At 44.3% G+C, this 17,453-nt stretch overlaps 1 protein-coding gene across 2 annotated transcripts in view; it reads left to right on the top strand.

The window, feature by feature from the left end:
• The first annotated feature begins 3,737 nt into the window (after positions 1-3,737).
• Positions 3,738-17,453, top strand: part of ralgps1 (Ral GEF with PH domain and SH3 binding motif 1) — a 733,240-nt gene continuing 719,524 nt past the window's right edge. For both annotated transcript variants that reach the window (XM_059993861.1, XM_059993857.1), the window contains exon 1: positions 3,738-3,985. The gene's annotated coding sequence lies outside the window, so the exon portion shown is untranslated. The remainder of the gene's footprint in view (positions 3,986-17,453) is intronic.

The following is a 17,453-nucleotide window of genomic DNA, read 5'->3' as shown; positions in this document are numbered from 1 at the left end:
ATCCCAGCCTGCCATCAACGGCCTTGTAGGTCATTGCTCTTCGATTGCTCACTGGCACAGTTTCTTGGTGTGGCGTTGTTTTCAGACTTGCTCGCTCTTTCAGCCATGATGTCTAGAACACACTATCCTGCGGGTGAGAAAATGCCTGCATTTCAACTTGAGCCCTTCTACCAACCTAGCTGCACCTGTGTCTTCTTGTTATTGGCCCCCTTAGCCAAAAGAAAAGGTTTCTTCCATGCCATCATGTCCAGGTCTTCTGTAAGTGTTATAAACATCAATTACCATTCAGTGGCCACTTTATTAGGTACGCATGTAGACCTGCTCATTGATATAAATCTCTGCTCAGCCAATCTTGAGGCAGCATGCAGACACAGTCAAGAGGTTCAGTTGCTGTTCAGATCAAATATCAGAGGACACATTCTCAGAATAGAGGGATGTTCATTTAAAACAGATGGGAAGGAATTTCTATAGCCAGCAGGTAATAAATTCGTGAAATTCTTTGCCACAGACAGTCCTGGAGGCCAGGTATATTGAAAGAGGAGGCTGATAGGTTCTTGATTAATAAGGGTGTCAAAAGTGACAGGGAGAAAGCAGGAGAAAGGGGCTGAGAGGGATAATAAATCAGCCATGATGGAATGGTGGGGCAGATTTGATGGGCTGAATGGCCTAATTCTGCTCCTATGTCTTATGGTCTTATTGTCTATGCTTATTGTCTGTGGTTTGCTCTTGAAATCTCCTCACTGTTGTGATGTCGGAGCCACAGCTGTTTAATTTCAGAGGTTATGCAACTCTACCATCCTCCAATCTGAAAGACATTATTCACCACGACCCAGTATTTTCAGTCTTTAAATCATTGTTTTTTTTAATTCAAGTGGATTGTAAATTGCCCCAGAGATGTGAGGCAGCAGTTACTCTAGCTGGAATTGGAATTGGAATTGGGTTTATTATTGTCACATACCTAGATACAGTGATGGTCAAAAGAAATGGATTTTTCTTTTATTTTCTGTGTTTTTTGAACTTTTTGACATTTAATAACTTTTCCAATAGCAACAGCAAACATCTTGATTGACTATCCTGGCATAATGTATAGAAATAAAGTTTTAAAAATCTTTAAAACATCTTATTTTATAGCATTCTTGTTACTTTAGACATTTTTTTTTGGTCATGCTAAACTGGTTTTCAGGGCACCAGAACATAGCAAGTTTGGACAATTGCCCAGTCATGGCCAGAAAAAGCCATTCAGCTCATCACTGAGTCTTACATTACTGAAACAGGCCCTTTGGCCCTTGCTAAACCCTTTTACCTACATTTGGTCCATTTGAGGCCACATTTGGAGTATTGCATACGGCTTTGTTACAAGAAAGAGCATTATTAACCTGAAAAGAGAGCAGAGAATATTTACGAGAATGCTGCTAAGACTCGAGGACTTGAATTATCGAAAGGCATTGGACAGGACAGGACTTTATTCCTTGGTGTTTAGAAGCATGGAATTGTGGGGGTGATATAACAGGGTGAATGCACAGAGTACTTTTCCTCAGGGAAGGGGAACTTGAGGGCATAAGTTTAAGGTGAGACTTCAAAGGGTAACTTCGCACAGAGAGGAGCCCATATTTAGAATGAGCTGCCAGAGTGAATAGTTGAAGCAGGTACAATGACAGCATTTGGAAGATATTTTGACAGGTACATGGACCAGAAATATTTAGAGGAATGTGGGCCAAATATGGGCAAATAAGACAAGAATAGGTGGCCATCTTGGCTAGCATGGACCAGATGGTCCAAAGGGCTTCTTTTGGTTCTGTTTGAATACGTGACTATTATTTTAAGAACTATTATGGTGTTGGTGTAGTCTCAGTAGATCACAGCTTCATCTCTGAACCAGAAGGTCGTGAGTTCAAATCTTTTGCCCGATACTTGGGCACAGACCAAGCCGGTTCTCCGGAGAACTGCTGTGGCAAAGTCACTTTGTCAGATACACTGCTTTTCAGATGAAATGCTAAATCCAGATTCCATCTACTCCCGGGTTCTCCTTTTTATGCCATGGACCAATACCATGAAGCAGGGAGTCTGTGGATCTCAGCTGGGGAACCCCTGATCTGCTCTCTCAGATGATTAAAAAATATTCCAAGAACGTATTTCAATGAACATCCTTGGATTCTTGCAATTCTGATCAATATTTAACCCCCCCAATCAACCTCACTAAAACTGATAACCTGGCCATGGAAGCTGGTTCTTCGGCCCACAACATATCTGCTGGCCTTATCACCAACCTGCACTCGCCCCATTTGCCTGCAAAATACCATAAGACCTAGGATCAAAGTTAGACCTGTCAGCCCATCAAGTCTGCTCCACCTTTCCGTCATGGCTGGTTTATTGTCCCATTCAACCCCATTCTCCTGCCTTCCCCCCATAACCTTTGACACCCTTGTAATTCAAGAACCTATCAGCCTCTGCTTGAAATATACCCAATGACTTGGCCTCCACAGCCCTCTGTGACAATGAATTCCACAGAACCACCACCCTCCAGCCAAAGAAATTCCTCTTCATCTCTGTTTTTGTATTCTGTTGCTTCTCTCTCTGCATTCTACATTGCTATTATTTTACCCCACTGCACTATGTAATGAACAGTATGCAAGACATCTTGGTGGATGTGACAACAATAAACAAAACTAGCCAATACCAATCCCTATTCTTTTTTTGTTGCTTTGCTATTATCATGGTGCTCTTTGTGGGAGCCTGTTGTGCACAAATTGGAAAATATCCTGCCCTGATTACTACACTTCAAAACTAACTCAGTTGTCTGGAGGCACAAGGGCCAGTGACCCATGGGTACGTGTCGGCGAGACCAGCGTTGGAGGCCTAGTGTCTGTGGCTTGTCATGGAGGTGTCTGGAGTTCAGGGTCCTCATTCATTATCACTGGCGAGCCCCTTGGGTTGATACCAAAGCCTGAAGGCTGATTGGAAATCTGGAGGTTAAGGCCCAATGGCAGTAGCCCTGGGTTTGCGACTCTGTGAGGTGGCTGGGAAGTTACAGGCCTGATGCCTGTGAGGACCAGAAGCTGGAGGCCCATCAGCCTGGCCTGGGGTTGGACGACTGAGTGTGTGCAAGGGATGGAGGTGAGGGACTTTCTGTTGTTGCTTCTGTAGCTCTGCCAAGCATGATGGGAATGCTACGTTGGTGCTGGCATGTGTGGCTATACTTGTGGGATGACCCCAGCGCATCTTCAGTTTGTGCTGGTTGTTAACACAGAAGACACATTTCATTATGCAAACACGAGGAAATCTGCAGATGCTGGAAATTCAAGCAACACACACAAAATGCTGGTGGAATGCAACAGGCCAGTCAATGTTTTGGGTCTCGGTCCGAAATGTCGACTGTACTTCTTCCTATAGATGCTGCCTGACCTGCTGCGTTGCAGAGGCATTTCATTGTATGTTTTGCTGTACATGTGATAAACAAATGAATCGGAATCTGCATCTAAAGTGCTCTGCGATGCCCCCGAAGGAAATCTAATACATTGAACTACAAGTCCCAGTATGCAATTGAGAAAGTGCGCTTGCGCTATTAATAACTTATCTTTTTAAAATTGGGCGGAATCCTTGTATTGATTGGGGAACGATGCCCCCAATGAGGAATCGGAATGAAGGCAGCTTCTCCCGATGATTGGTCAGAGTAGCTGTCAATCGCAATGTACCTGCACTTCCTGTTGTCAATTGCTGGGGAGCAGTTCCATCTGGTGTCAAGTGTTTTCCAGATTTTCAATCAGCCTTCTTGAGAATTGTGTCAGAGGGTCCAGGCACATTGGCAACGACAGCAGACAACAGAGACTGGGAGGGATTGTTGCAGACCCCCCTATCTTTGCAAGGGAATTCATTTACTAATTATTCAACCGCGAATATTGTTTATTGTTGATTCAGCGGGACATAAAAGGTGCCAGAGACGGAATATTCAGTGTAATGAGAGAATGCTGTGTCAGTAGTAGCAGTGGTGAGTACATGTGCTCTGGGTCTGGCGTGAGGGGTGGGACCTGATATCATTGTGCAATGTGCATTCACTGCTGGAATGTATTGATTTTGTGTGAAATACGACGTTTTAAAAGTCTCACGTGAATACCCAACACGGCGTTGTTATCAGTGAGATATTCTTCCATTCAAGGTTGGTTTTCTGAACAGGGGTGGTCGCACCGTAAATGCAGTTGTGTTTGCTGAAGGGGGAATTACTTCCAAGAAACATTGTATTGTCGTTTACGCTTGCCGGTGGTGCAAATGTTTCTATTTTACTGAGTTTTGTTTTGGTGGTTGTTGGTGGTGTTGACTGCGTGACTGTGCTTTCTTTGTGCATCAAACCAGGAACTATGTTATTGAAATGAGCGTCCCACCTTGTTCGGAGGGAGCTGTGCACTTTATGATAAAGCCAATCTCAAAGGGCAATTGTACCCTTGTTTTTTTAAAAAAGCGCATTGCTTCGTTATCCAAGATTATTGTTAAAGAGAAATTATTCAAAAGAAAGAAACATCTTTGGAGTGTTGTAGTCCATTGTTAATACAGCGATTTTTTTTCCCTCGTTAAATTATTTGTCTGGCGGTTGTGTAGGAGGGCTGAAGCTCCCCCCCCCCCCCCCCCGGATAACACCACACAGTGGTATCTGTGTAAACTGAGCGGCCGACCCCACTTGCACCGCCCAGTGTATGGGAGTAACCGGGTATAGAACCATTCCAGTAGAATTAATCACCTTTCGGCAGCGTTGCCACGCATTGTCAGATCAGTGTCCTCTTTCAGAGTGGGGGATTTCATAAAGTGCTCCGTAACAATAAGTTTAGCGTGCCCTTTAACCCTTCCCGCTCTGATATTGGAATGGTCGCATTTTTCCGTTTGGAAGTGAGTGTGATACTGGAGCTGGCATTCCCGCAGTTTCCGGATGAAAGGGCCCCTTTTTCGGCGTGGTTTGTGATGGGAGCGCGTTTGCACATTGCTCGAACGCAGGAGCTGGTTTCGCCTGTCACACAGCGCCGGGTTATGTCAATAATACCTGGTTTGTTCGCAAGCACGGTTGCCGGAGGGAGGAAATCTATGACAATGTTAACACAGGAGAGGCCTATTGTTTGACCATTGCAGGCTTGTACCTGTTAAATTGCACTGAATGCGGACGACGTTAGAATAGCAGTTGGATTGTTACATGGAGACTAATAAAGCAAATATTAATTTTGTATTTTAACATTATTTGAAACTTTATATAAAAATCTGACATGCATGAGAAAAATGGTAATTCACGTCCCAGAAGGAGGTGATTCGGCCCATCGGCTTTATGCTAGCTGCCAGCGGAACGATAGCGTAGGGGTAAGCTCAAGACTTTACAGTGGCAGGGTTATGGGTTCAATTCCTACCGCTCTATCTGTGAGGAAATTGTACGTTCTCCCCGTGACACCCCCTGGGTTTCCTCTCCCGTTTCCAAACCTACCAGTTTGCGTGCAGACACTTGCGGGCTGCCATTGACGGATTGTGCAGGTCATTGACGCGTTTCACTGTGTGTTTCAAAGTGCACCTGACAGATGAAACAATCTTTCTCTTTCCCCGTACCCTCTCTTTTGTGTGCCCACTAACACACACCCTCCATTCATCTGTCACATACCCCACCCTAGCGGTAATTTATAGACAATCAAGGCACCGTGACTGTGGGATGGAACCCACGCCGTTACAGAGTGAACTGCAAATCCCAAAGCCAAGTACCCGAGGTCAGCCTTGATCCCGCGTCCCTGGAGTGGGGCAGCATCATCTCTCCTCTCTCTCACACTCAAATATTTGCATCACAGACTTTTCTCCATCTGGCTTCTCCCTCCTTCCTTTCCAGACCGCACGATGGGTCTCGGCCCCAAACGGCGACTCTCTGCAGACGCTGCCTGACTAGCATTTTGTGTGCGCTGCGATGTATGTTTTAGTGACGGTTTGATGGGGAGTTCCAGAATATAAAGTGATTTAAATAAATGTAGCTGTTGAAATTTGACCTTTGCATGTCTCTTCATAAAATATGATCTGAGTTGAGGCACACATGAAATATTTTAGAAGGGCAGCCGGTGTTTTGATGGGAAAGTTGGAGACCTCGCGGGGAGTCTGGGACCGCAGGGTACAAGGACGTCCCTTTTAGAGCAGAGCTGGGGGGGGGGGGGGGTTCTTTAACCAGAGGGTGGTGAATCTCCGGAATTCATTGCCACAGCCGGCTGTGGCCAAGTCTGGGTATATTTAAAACGAACGTTGATAAGTTCTTGATTAGTAAGGGGCATCAAAGAGGCACAAGGTAGGAGAACGTGGCTGAGATGTGAAATAAATCGGCCATGTTGGAATGCTGGGGAAGACTCGATGGGCCAAATGGCCTAATTGTGCCCCTATATTTTATGATCTTGTGTAAGGACTCTAAACAAGAAACTGTGGTTTATTTAAGCCAATGTTTACATTGCTGCGTCTGTGAAGCGAAATTACGTCGATGCTGGAAACTTGAAACGGAGCGCACTGCAGTGGATCAAAGGTCATCGATCTGAAACCTTTACGTTTCACTAGAAACGCTGTAAGCAGTAGCAGCTTTTGTTTCACTTTCTAAAATATATCACTTGTAAACGAGCACGGATATATGTTCAACACACACACAATGCTGGAGGAACTCGGCAGGCTAGGCAGCATCGATCTATGAGGGGGTAAAAAAGCACAGTGGACGTTTCGGGCAGAACCTGCCGAGGGGTCTCGGCCCCGAAAGGTCGACTGTGCTTTTTGTTCCATGAATGCTGCCTGTCCTGCTGAGTGTGTGTGTGTGTGGTTTGGATTTCCAACATCTGCAGATTTTCTCGTTTCTGATTTGAAGCACGGGTTTGGAAATTTGAAATTGGAAATGTGAGTGTATCCGGTGGTGTTTGATATCAACCTTGTGTTTTGTAGAGGGGAAACACAGAGTTCAAAATTCACAGTAAGTTTATTGTCACCCTATACCACCCTGAGATTCGTTTTCTCGCGGGCATTCACAGTAGGTACAAAAACACATAATGGAATCAATGAAAAGTACAAAGATGCACAAGCAACCTATGTGCTAAAGAAGCCAGACAGTACAATTACAATAAATAAATAATATTGAGAGCACAAGCTGTCAATTGGTGAGATCGGGTGTGTCTGTAGAAAGAATGAGTGAGCCAAGCTTTTGTAATTTCTAGGCAGTGCCCTATGTAAATGTGTCTTGGAGCCTAATCTGCCTGCCTGCCTGCAGGAACCTACAGACGGTTTTGCAGGTTCTGTCTAGCTGGGGAGTAGCTACATCATGTACCCAGTGGTCCTCTGTCGGGGGTGGGGGTGTGAGGGACACACATGGAGTTGTAAATGAAGGGGGATGTCTACCTTGCTAGCCAGATCAGCCGAATTGACCCTGGTCATCAAAGGGCTGACTGACGGGTGTTGCAGCCAGATAGCCCTCACGCCCATGAATGAGCCAAGTTTCTTCATGTTGACCTTTAAAAGTCGAAAGTAAATCCATTATGGAGCCTACGTGTCACTATATACAACTCTGAGATTAGTTTTCTTGCAGGCATTCACAATAGAACAAAGAAGTACAATAGAATCAATGAAAAACTATGCATGAACAAAGATTGACAAACTGCACAAATATAAAATAAATAATACTGGGAACATGAGCTGTAGAGTCCTTGAAAGTGAGCCTGTAGGTTGTGGAATCAGTTCAGTGTTGATGTGAGTGAAGTCATCCACTCTGGATCAGGAGCCTGATGGTTGAAGGGTAATTACTGTTCCTGAACCTGGTGGAGTGAGTCCTGAGGCTCCTGGACCACCTTCCTGATGGCAGCAGTGTGAAGAGAGCATGACGTGGGTGGTGGGGTTTCCTGCTGATGGATGCTGCTTTCCTGCGACAACTCCCTTGTCGATGTGCTCCATAGTTGAGAGGGCTTTACCCGTGACGGACTGGGCTGTGTCCACTACTTTCTGTAGGATTTACCATTCAGGGGCATGGGTGTTTCCATACCAGTTTATGATGCAGTCAGTCAGTACACTCGCCACCACACTTCTAAAGAAGTTTGTCAAAGTTTTAGATGTCTTGCTGAATCTTTGCAAACTTCTGAGGAAGTAGAGATGCTACCATGCTTTCTTCATAATTGTACTTGTGTGCTGACCATCTTGGATTTGCTAAAACATTAAAAAAAGAGAAACCTAGAAAGCCTACAGCGCAATACAGGCCCTTCAGCCCACAAAGTTGTGCCAAACATGTCCCTACCTTAGAAATTACTAGGCTTACCCATAGCCCTCTATTTTTCTAAGCTCCATGTACCTATCCAAAAGTCTCTTTGTTTAAAAAAAACCCTGTCGTATCTGCCTCAGTTGCCAGCAGCCCATTCCACACACTCGCCACTCTCTGAGTAAAAAACTTACCCCTGATATCTCCTCTGTACTTACTCCCAGCACCTTAAATCTGTGTCCTCTTGTGGCCATCATTTTAGCTGTGGGAAAAAGCCTCTGACTATCCACATGATCAATGCCTCTCATCATCTTGTACACCTCTATCAGGTCACCTCATCCTCCGTCGCTCCAAGGAGAAAAGGCTGAGTTCACTCAACCTATTCTCATAAGGCATGCTCCCCAATCCAGGCAACATCCTTGTAAATCTACTCTATACCCTTTCAATGGCTTCCACATCCTTCCTGTAGTGAGGCGACCAGAACTGAGCACAGTACTGCAACATTACCTCTGGGCTCTTAAGTTCAATTCCATGATCGATGAAGGCCAATACACCGTACACCTTCTTAACCACAGAGTCAACCTGTGCAGCTGATTTGAGTGTCCAATGGACTCGGACCCCAAGATCCCTCTGATCCTCCACACGGACAAGAGTCTTACCATTAATACAATATCCTGCCATCATATTTGACCTACCAAAATGAATCACTTCACACTTATCTGGGTTGAAATCCATCTGCCACTTCTCAGCCCAGTTTTGCATCCTATCAATGACCCGCTGTAACTTCTGACAGCCCTCCATACTGTCCACAACACCCCCAACCTTTGTGTCATCAGCAAACTTACTAACCCATCCCTCCACTTCCTCATCCATGTCATTTAGAAAAATCACAAAAGAGTAAGGGTCCCAGAACAGATCCCCGAGGCACCCCACTGGTGACCGGCCTCCATGCAGAATATGACCCGTCTACAACCACTCTTTGTCTTCTGTGGGCAAGCCAGTTCGGGATCCACAAAGCAATGTCCCCTTGGCTAAAGGAAGTTTTCGAATTATGGGGCTATTGTCTTAGAGTTTTGCTCAGTGAGAGCCCTTCAGTCCATCCAGTCCATGGGAACTATTATTTTGCCTACACCCATCAACCTGCTCTTGGACCACAGCCCTCCATACCCTTCCCATCAATGTACTTATCCAAACTTCTCTTTGATGTTGAACTCGAACCTGCATTCACCACTTCCACTGGCAGCTCGTTCCACCCTCTCACCAAGTGACAAAAATCCCTTCACGTTCCCTTTAAATATTTCACCTTAACCTAGGGCTTCTAGTTCTAGGTTCACCCAACCTCAGTGGAAAAAGCGTGCCTGCATTAACCCTACCTGTACCCTCATAAATTTGCATACCTCGATCATATCTCCTCTGATTCTGTGCTCCAGGACCAAAAAAAAAGTGGTTCCAACCTGTATGTCAGACCTAGGCTGCCTGCTTAGAAGAATGGAATCTCGTTTTTCTCATACTGTTGGAGGACTTCTCACGAAGTATGTGAGTGTGCAAGGTTGCTGCTGGCCAGACTAGGTACAGAGAAACAAAGAAAGAAACTAGCTTTGTCAATGTCTGCTCAGTTTTGAAGTTCTGCACAGGTTCTTGACAGGGATGTTGGTGCGACCAGCTCAATAGGCAGATTTCTAGTACCTGCAGTTCTTTGTATCTCTCTCAAGGTGAATGGGTGTTTGGTTAGTGCATTCATGATGGGCCGAAGGGCCACCTTCTGTGCAGTATAGTTTTTTCAGCCATAATATTACTGAATGAGGGACCAAGGGCTTATTTGTATTTTTTTTGTTTTTTTCCAAAATATTTATTTATTAATTTTTAGAAAATTACAAAGAATAAGTGTGATGATAAATAGTGAGAAAAATAATATTAACCCTGCCCCCTCCCCTTAACCCTTTTCTAAAGAAAGAAAAAAAAGAGAAAGTTTGCCTGGATATCGGAGGATCCCCACATGCTCCATGGAGTTCAAAATAATTTTAATATTTATTTTTACTTTCCCCAATTACTTTATAATTTTATCTTCAAAGGACCTATGTATTTGATCCTATCTTTTGTAGGTATGGGAGCCAAATTTTCAAAAATATATCATATTCATTTCTTAGATTGTATGTAATTTTTTCAAGTGGAATACAACTACGAATTTCATTATTCCAATGATCCATAGTTAAATATAAATCAGATTTCCAAGTAACTGCGATAACTTTTTTGGCTACTGCCAATGCAATTTTTATAAATTTTTTCTGATACTTATTCAATTTAAGTTTCGGTATTGTCCCTTCAATGTCTCCTAATAAAAACAAGGGCTTATTTGTGTTCCATCTTCATGCAAAGTTCTTCATCTTAAAGGTTAGACCATGCTTGGAATATTGTGTTCAGTTCTGGCCATCTTATTATAGGATGCTGTGGAAGCTTTAGAGAGGGTGCAGAAGAGATGCAGCCTGGATTAGAGAGCATGTCTCATGAGTGTAGGTTGTGTGAGCTAGGGCTTTTCTCTTTTTGGAGTGAGAAAGTGACTTGCTGGAGATGTACCAGATGATAAGAAGCATAGATGTAGTAGAGGCTTTTTCCAAGGGTTGAGATGATTAATACATGCGGGGATTAATTTTAAGGTGATTGCAGGAAAGTATGGAGTAGATATCGGAGGCAGTTTTTTTTTACACGTAGTGATGGGTGTGTGGAGCATGCTGGTGCTAGAGGAAGGCTATGCGGGAGGGAAGGACTCGATCGCTCTTGGAATGGGTTTAAAGGTCAACACAACATTATGGGCTGAAGGGCCTGTACTGTTCTGTGTTTTATGTAGGGATTAAGATCTTGTGTAAACAGATGGGTTTAACTCTGATTGGCATCTCAATGGCTGGCAGACATTGTGGTCCAGAAGATGTTGTGCTGTACTGAATTGTGAACAGGGAATATGCTTTTTTAAAATAAACTATACTCTGAATGTTATCTTCATCATGCAACATTACCTATCCAAATAACACAGGGAATTAGCTGTCGCATTATTTGCTCATCATAAGAATCTGGATGTGGTACTCGCAATGCCTGCAAATGTTCTCTGTGCTGTGCTTGAAGTTCACACACCTGCCTTGAATTCACTTGAGCATGCAAGATGTACACAAATGACTTGGAATCTAAGCAGTTATTAAGCCTTAAAATATCTAATTAGGTGTAAATAAGCAACACTGGGGAGCAAATGGAACTTATGATGGCAAGCTTGCTGAATGAAAGGGCTTCCACTTCCTGGGTGTCTGCTCAGAATCTTGTATCAGAAAATTGACTGGGATCAATGTGACAGAGAAGTATTACACATGCTGGATCGTTGGTATGTCTGATGCTTCAGGCTGAGGCTTTTCATCAGAACTTCTCCTGAAGGTAAAATGATTTTCTCTCTCCACAGATGCTATCTGACTTGCTGAGTATTTTAAGAGCGGTATTCCTGAACCCCCTGTTTCTTGGGGTCCAAAACTATGGACTCCTCAAAGTTGCTGTGCGAATTGATGTGGTGGTTATGAAGGCGTATGGTACATTGGGCTTCATTAATTGAGCGATTGAGTTCAAGAGCTGCAAGGTAACGTTGCAGCTCCATAAAACTCTGATAACAAATTTACTTTGAACATTTTTTTTGAAATTTGAACCAAAGTACATATATGTCACCATATACTATCTTAAGACTAATTTAGGCAATATAATGGGTGGCAGGGTGGAGCTAGTTTTCTACCAGTGGAGGTGTAGGGAGCTCCTTCCTTCCACTAGCCTGAAGGTCACCCTTGGGCAAGGTGTAACACCAGCTTAACAACCCCCCTCACCCCGGGGTCAGGTCACATGAAGTCATGGGAGCAACCGGTGCATATCACCAGTCCTGGTTATGCGACCACTGGCACCAGGCAGACAATCTCTGAAGAGTATTGATAATGGCTGGGGTCACCCATCTTGTAAAGACACTTTACAGACCAGAAGAAGGTAATGGTAAGTTGCTGGTGTAGAAAAGTTTGCTAAGAACAATCATGATCAAAGACCATGATCACCCATGTTGTATGATGGAGCACATGACGATGTGAATTCAAAGAATTGCAATAGAGTTCATGGAAGAACTATACTTAAAGACTGACAAATAGCCAATGTGTAAAAGAGCACAAATTGTTCCAATAATAATTTTTTTTAGTATGAAAATAAATAATAGTGAGAACACGAGTTGTAGAGTTCTTGAAAGTGAGTCCATAGGATGTGGAGTCAGTTCAGTGTTGAGGTGAGTGAAGTTATCTGCACAGGCTGAGTAAGAGTGGTAGCAATTGGTTTGGTTATGACATGTGGTGCAGTGGGCAGATCTGCCACCTCACCACACCAGTGATCCAGGTTCAATCCTGACCTGTGGCACAATAAGAATCAGATTTATTATCATGGACTTGAATGATGCAAAATTTGTTTTGTGTCAGCAGTACAGTGTAAGGATGTAAACTTACTATAAATTACGGCAATGAATACTGCAAAAGAAAGGGCATTTGCACATTGTCACCATTATCTCTTGCTCCCATGTCCCCTAGAGGAGTGAGGGAAGATTTGATAGAGGCTTACAAAACAATGAGGAGTATAGAGAGGGTAAATGCAAGCAGGCTTTTTCCACTGAGGTTCAGTGAGACTACAACCAGAGGTCATGGGTTAAGAGTGAAAGGTGAAAAGTTTAAGGGGAACATGAGCAGAAACTACTTCAGAGGGTGGTGTGAGTGTAGAGCAAGCTGCCAGCACATATACTGCATATGAGCTAAATTTCAAAGTTTAAGCGAAGTTTGGAGAGGTGCATGGATAGGAGGGGGATGGAGGGCTATGGTCCCAGTGCAGGTCAATGGGAGTAAGTAATTTAAATGGTTTTGGCATGGATTAGATGGGCTGAAGGGCCTATTTCTGTGCTGTACTTTTTCAAGACTCGATAGATTAATCAGCCATATTGAATGGCCCCTAGAGTGCACGTATGTGATAAAGGAAGAGCTGGAAGTGTTGGTGGGAATGTGGAAAGAATATATTGGATTAGGGTAGGATTAGTTTAATTTGGTGTGGACCTATTGGGCTGAGACCCTATTTCTTTGCTCTTTAACTTTATGACCAGGACAAGCTCAATGGGCTGAATGGCCTAATTCTGCTGCTACGTTTTATGGATGATGACTTTAAACTATCCACTCAGTGGTCACTTTGTTAGATACACCTGTTCATTAATACAAATATCCTGTCAGCCAATCGTAGCGGTAACAATGCATAAAAGCATGCAGACATGGTCAAGAGGTTCAGTTGTTGTTCAGACCAGACATCAGAAAGGGGAAGTAATGTGTTCTGAGTGATTGTTGGTGGCAGATCAGGTGGTTTGAGTATATCAGATACTGCTGATCTCCTGGGATTTTCACACACAACAGTCTCTAGAGTTTACAGAGAATGGTATGAACAATAAAAAAAAATCAGTGAGTGGCAGTTCTGTGGGCAAAAACACCTTGTGAATGAGAGAAGTTAGAGGAGAACGGCCAGTCTGTGATGGGAAGGTGACAGCAACTCAAGTAGACACATTTTGCAGCTGTGGTGAACACACGAGAAACTCTGAACGCAGAACACATCGAACCTTGAAGCGGATGGGCTACAGCGACAGAAGACCATGCTGGGTTTCACTCCTGTAACTTCTAAAGTGGCCACTTGTGTATTGTATTTAAATTTTCAGAACCCATTTGAATTTGGCACCTAAGGCTAAGACTCGTGAGACTGGGGATGGTAATAATGTAGATTGAAGGATGCCTTACAGGGAAAAAACTGGTTGGAATAAGTGAGTCATTGACAGGTTGGCGGGTTGTAAATAATGGGAGCCTGTAAGAATCAATACTAGAGCCTTGCTAATTTACAGTCATTGCCGATGACATGCGTGGCAGGGCAATAGGCTTAACATACAAACTGTGTGAGATGATGAGCAGTGGGAGAACACAAAAGGAACTTAAACACAGGAGATTCTGCAGACACGAGGAAATCTGCAGATGCTGGAAATTCAAACAACACCACACACAAAATGCTGGTGGAACGCAGCAGCGTCTATAGGGAGAAGCGCTGTCGACGTTTCGGGCCGAGACCCTTCGTCAGGACTAACCGAAAGGAAAGATAGTAAGAGATTTGAAAGTGAGAGGGGGAGGGGGGTTAGATCTGAAATGATAGGGGAAGACCGGAGGGGGTGGGGTGAAGTCAAGAGCTGGAAAGGTGATTGGCAAAAGGGATACAGAGCTGGAGAAGGGAAAGGATCATGGGACAGGAGGCCTAGGAAGAAAGAAAGGGGGAGGGGAGCACCAGACGGAGATGGAGAACAGGCAAGGAGTGATTGTGAGAGAGGCAGAGAGAGAAAAAGGGGGGGGGGAATAATAAATAAGGGATGGGGTAAGAAGGGGAGGAGGGGCATTAACGGAAGTTAGAGAAGTCAATGTTCATGCCATCAGGTTGGGGGCTACCCAGATGGAATATAAGGTGTTATTCCTCCAACCTGAGTGTGGCTTTATCTTGACAGTAGAGGAGGCCATGGACAGACATATCAGAATGGGAGTGGAATTAAAATGTGTGGCCACTGGGAGATCCTGCTTTCTTTGGCGGACCGAGTGTAGGTGTTCAGTGAAAAGGTCTCCCAGTCTGTGTCAGATGCTGGAAATCCAGAGTAATGCACACAAAATGCTGGAGGAACTCAACAGGTCAGGCAGCCCCTGTGGAGGGGAATAAACAGTCACCATGAGATTCATTTTCTTACAGACATACTCAATAAATCTATGGAATGATAGACCACACCAATTTGTGCAATCAACCTGTGTGCAAGAGATTCCAAACAGTGCAAATACAAAGAGAAATAACAATGATTGGAATAAATACGAAGAACGTGAGATGAAGAGTCCTTGGAAGTGAGTCCACAGGTTGTGGGAACGTTTCAACGATGGGCTGAGTGAAATTATCCTTCTGGGCTAAAGAGCTTGATGATTGAAGGCTAATAACCATTCCTGAACCTGGTGGTGAGAGTCCTGAGGCTCCTGTATCTCCATCTGGATGGCAGTAGCGAGAAGAGAGCATGTTGTGGATAGTGGAGATCCCTGATGATGGATGCTGCTTTCCATTGACAACATTTCATGTAGATGTGCTCAGTGGTGGGGAGGGCTGTACCCATGACGGACTGGGCTGTATCCACTACATCTGGTATGAATTTCTGTTCAAAGGCATTGTTGTTTCCACGCTCCACTACATATCCATAGAAGTCTATCAAGGTTTTAGATGTCATTCCAAATCTTCACAAACCCCTAAGGAAGTAGAAGCACTACCGTGCTTTCTTTGTAATTGTACTTACGTGCTGAGCCCAGGACAAGTCTTCCAAAATAATAACACCAAGGAATTTAAAGCTGCTTTTCTCTCCACCTCTGATTTCCCTCCAGAGATACAGCCTGACCTCTTGAACCCCTCCAGCATTTTGTGTGTGATGTCATTTATTTTTTTCATGTCATCCCAAGTACTTTACAGCCAATGAGCAATATTAGTCAGTGATGTAGTGTGGTGACAGATCTGTGCTCAGCAAGATCGCACAGATGGTACTACGAAGGCCAGGCCTTCTATTTTAAAGATGTTGATTAGAGAATTGCCGTTAGCCAGGTTACCTGGCTTGCTTGTCTTCATAATTGTGCCACTGATCACTGCTCCTTCCAATTCATTTATCACGTGGACATGCGTTAACAGCCAACAAAACCTAACAATATGATGCAAGCAGCCTGCAAGTGCCACCACACATTCTGGGACCATCATAGTATGCCCTCAGTGTTGGCAGAACATGACAAAGGAACAAAAGAACAACAATAAAACAATCTCCGATCTTCCCTCACACCCAACCACCCATGTGCATAGACAGTCCTCCAACCCTAGGACAGTCCTGCAGGCCTCCAGTTTCCAGACTTTGGCCAACGGGCTTCAACTTCCGATCAGCCCTTGGGCTTCGATCTTCATCGATCCCAGGTCTCGCCAGTGACGGGATCCTGAGCTTTGGGCTCCCCGATTCATCAGCCCTCGTATCTCCTGCTCACATGGACATCCGATCCCAGGACCCACCAACCTGTGTCAGCCCAACATCCACATACACCCTGCGCCACCCATCTCCATCATTGGCCTTCAAGTGCAGAGCGAAAGCCTAGATTCCAGCCTGACGTCTAACTCCCCCATATCCCTGCCTCTAAACCCTAATCCGACCCCCTATCTGTCCCCAAAACCATCCCTATGAACTTTAAAAAAAAAAGAAGCAAATAAATCTCAGCTGTGACCTTAATGGAGACCGCTGCTCAGCGCCATCTTAACCAGCAGATGCAAGAAGCGACAGGGTCTTTCATGTCTTGCCCGGAAGCCAGCCACTCTCCGTCAACCTCAGCATCTTGTGCTCAAGTCTCTTGAGTAGGACCTGAACTCCTGACCTTCTGACAGGAGGCAAGTGTTACCCACTGAGCCGTGGTTGACACTGGAACGCCTCTTGAATTGCTTGTGTTCGAGCAATTGTGCACGTCGCAAAATGACGGGCGATGGCTCTGTCAGTTTACTGCGGGAAACGTGTGACCGTGTCACAAGCTCAGCTTGGGGGTCTGTTGAGCATTCTGAACTGTGTTAGTTCTTTTGGTTCAGTTATGCAACAAATTGATTTGCTGTGGCTTTCATCTCCTTTTACAAAGACAGTGATTTCTCGCTGGGGTGCATTTACAGAGGCTGCTGCCACTCTTTGGTAGGGTTGGTGAGTGACAGCAACCTCCTTGAGCAGCTGTCAAGCCCAAGTGCTCATGGGTAAGATAACTACACCAGAACTTCCCACAGATGTCATTAGCTTGCATTTGGAGCAGTAATCTTGTTTGTCTTTTTAAGATTAAATCGTGCTTGATATTGAAGTAGAAGAATACTCAAACATTATCCTGATTTCCCTGTAGCATTGAATTAATTCTGAATTGAATTAAATCACTAGTACGTTGCCAGGATTGGTGAACTTCAGTGATTGGATAGGCTGGGCCTGTTTTCTTTGGAGTAATGGAGGTTGAGAGCTGACCTGATAGAAGTGTGTAGGATTAAGAGAGGTTTAGATCGTTGATAGTCAGGTTTTTTTTTCTCTTTTATGATAAGGAATTTTTAAAAAAGAGGGCATTGGTGTAAGGTGAAAAGGAGATTTTTTTTT

Source organism: Hypanus sabinus, chromosome 18 (assembly GCF_030144855.1).
Source record: "Hypanus sabinus isolate sHypSab1 chromosome 18, sHypSab1.hap1, whole genome shotgun sequence".
NCBI classification, from domain to species: Eukaryota; Metazoa; Chordata; class Chondrichthyes; order Myliobatiformes; family Dasyatidae; genus Hypanus; species Hypanus sabinus.
Note: the sequence above shows the minus strand (reverse complement) of the source record. Positions and strands in the feature narration are given on the sequence as shown.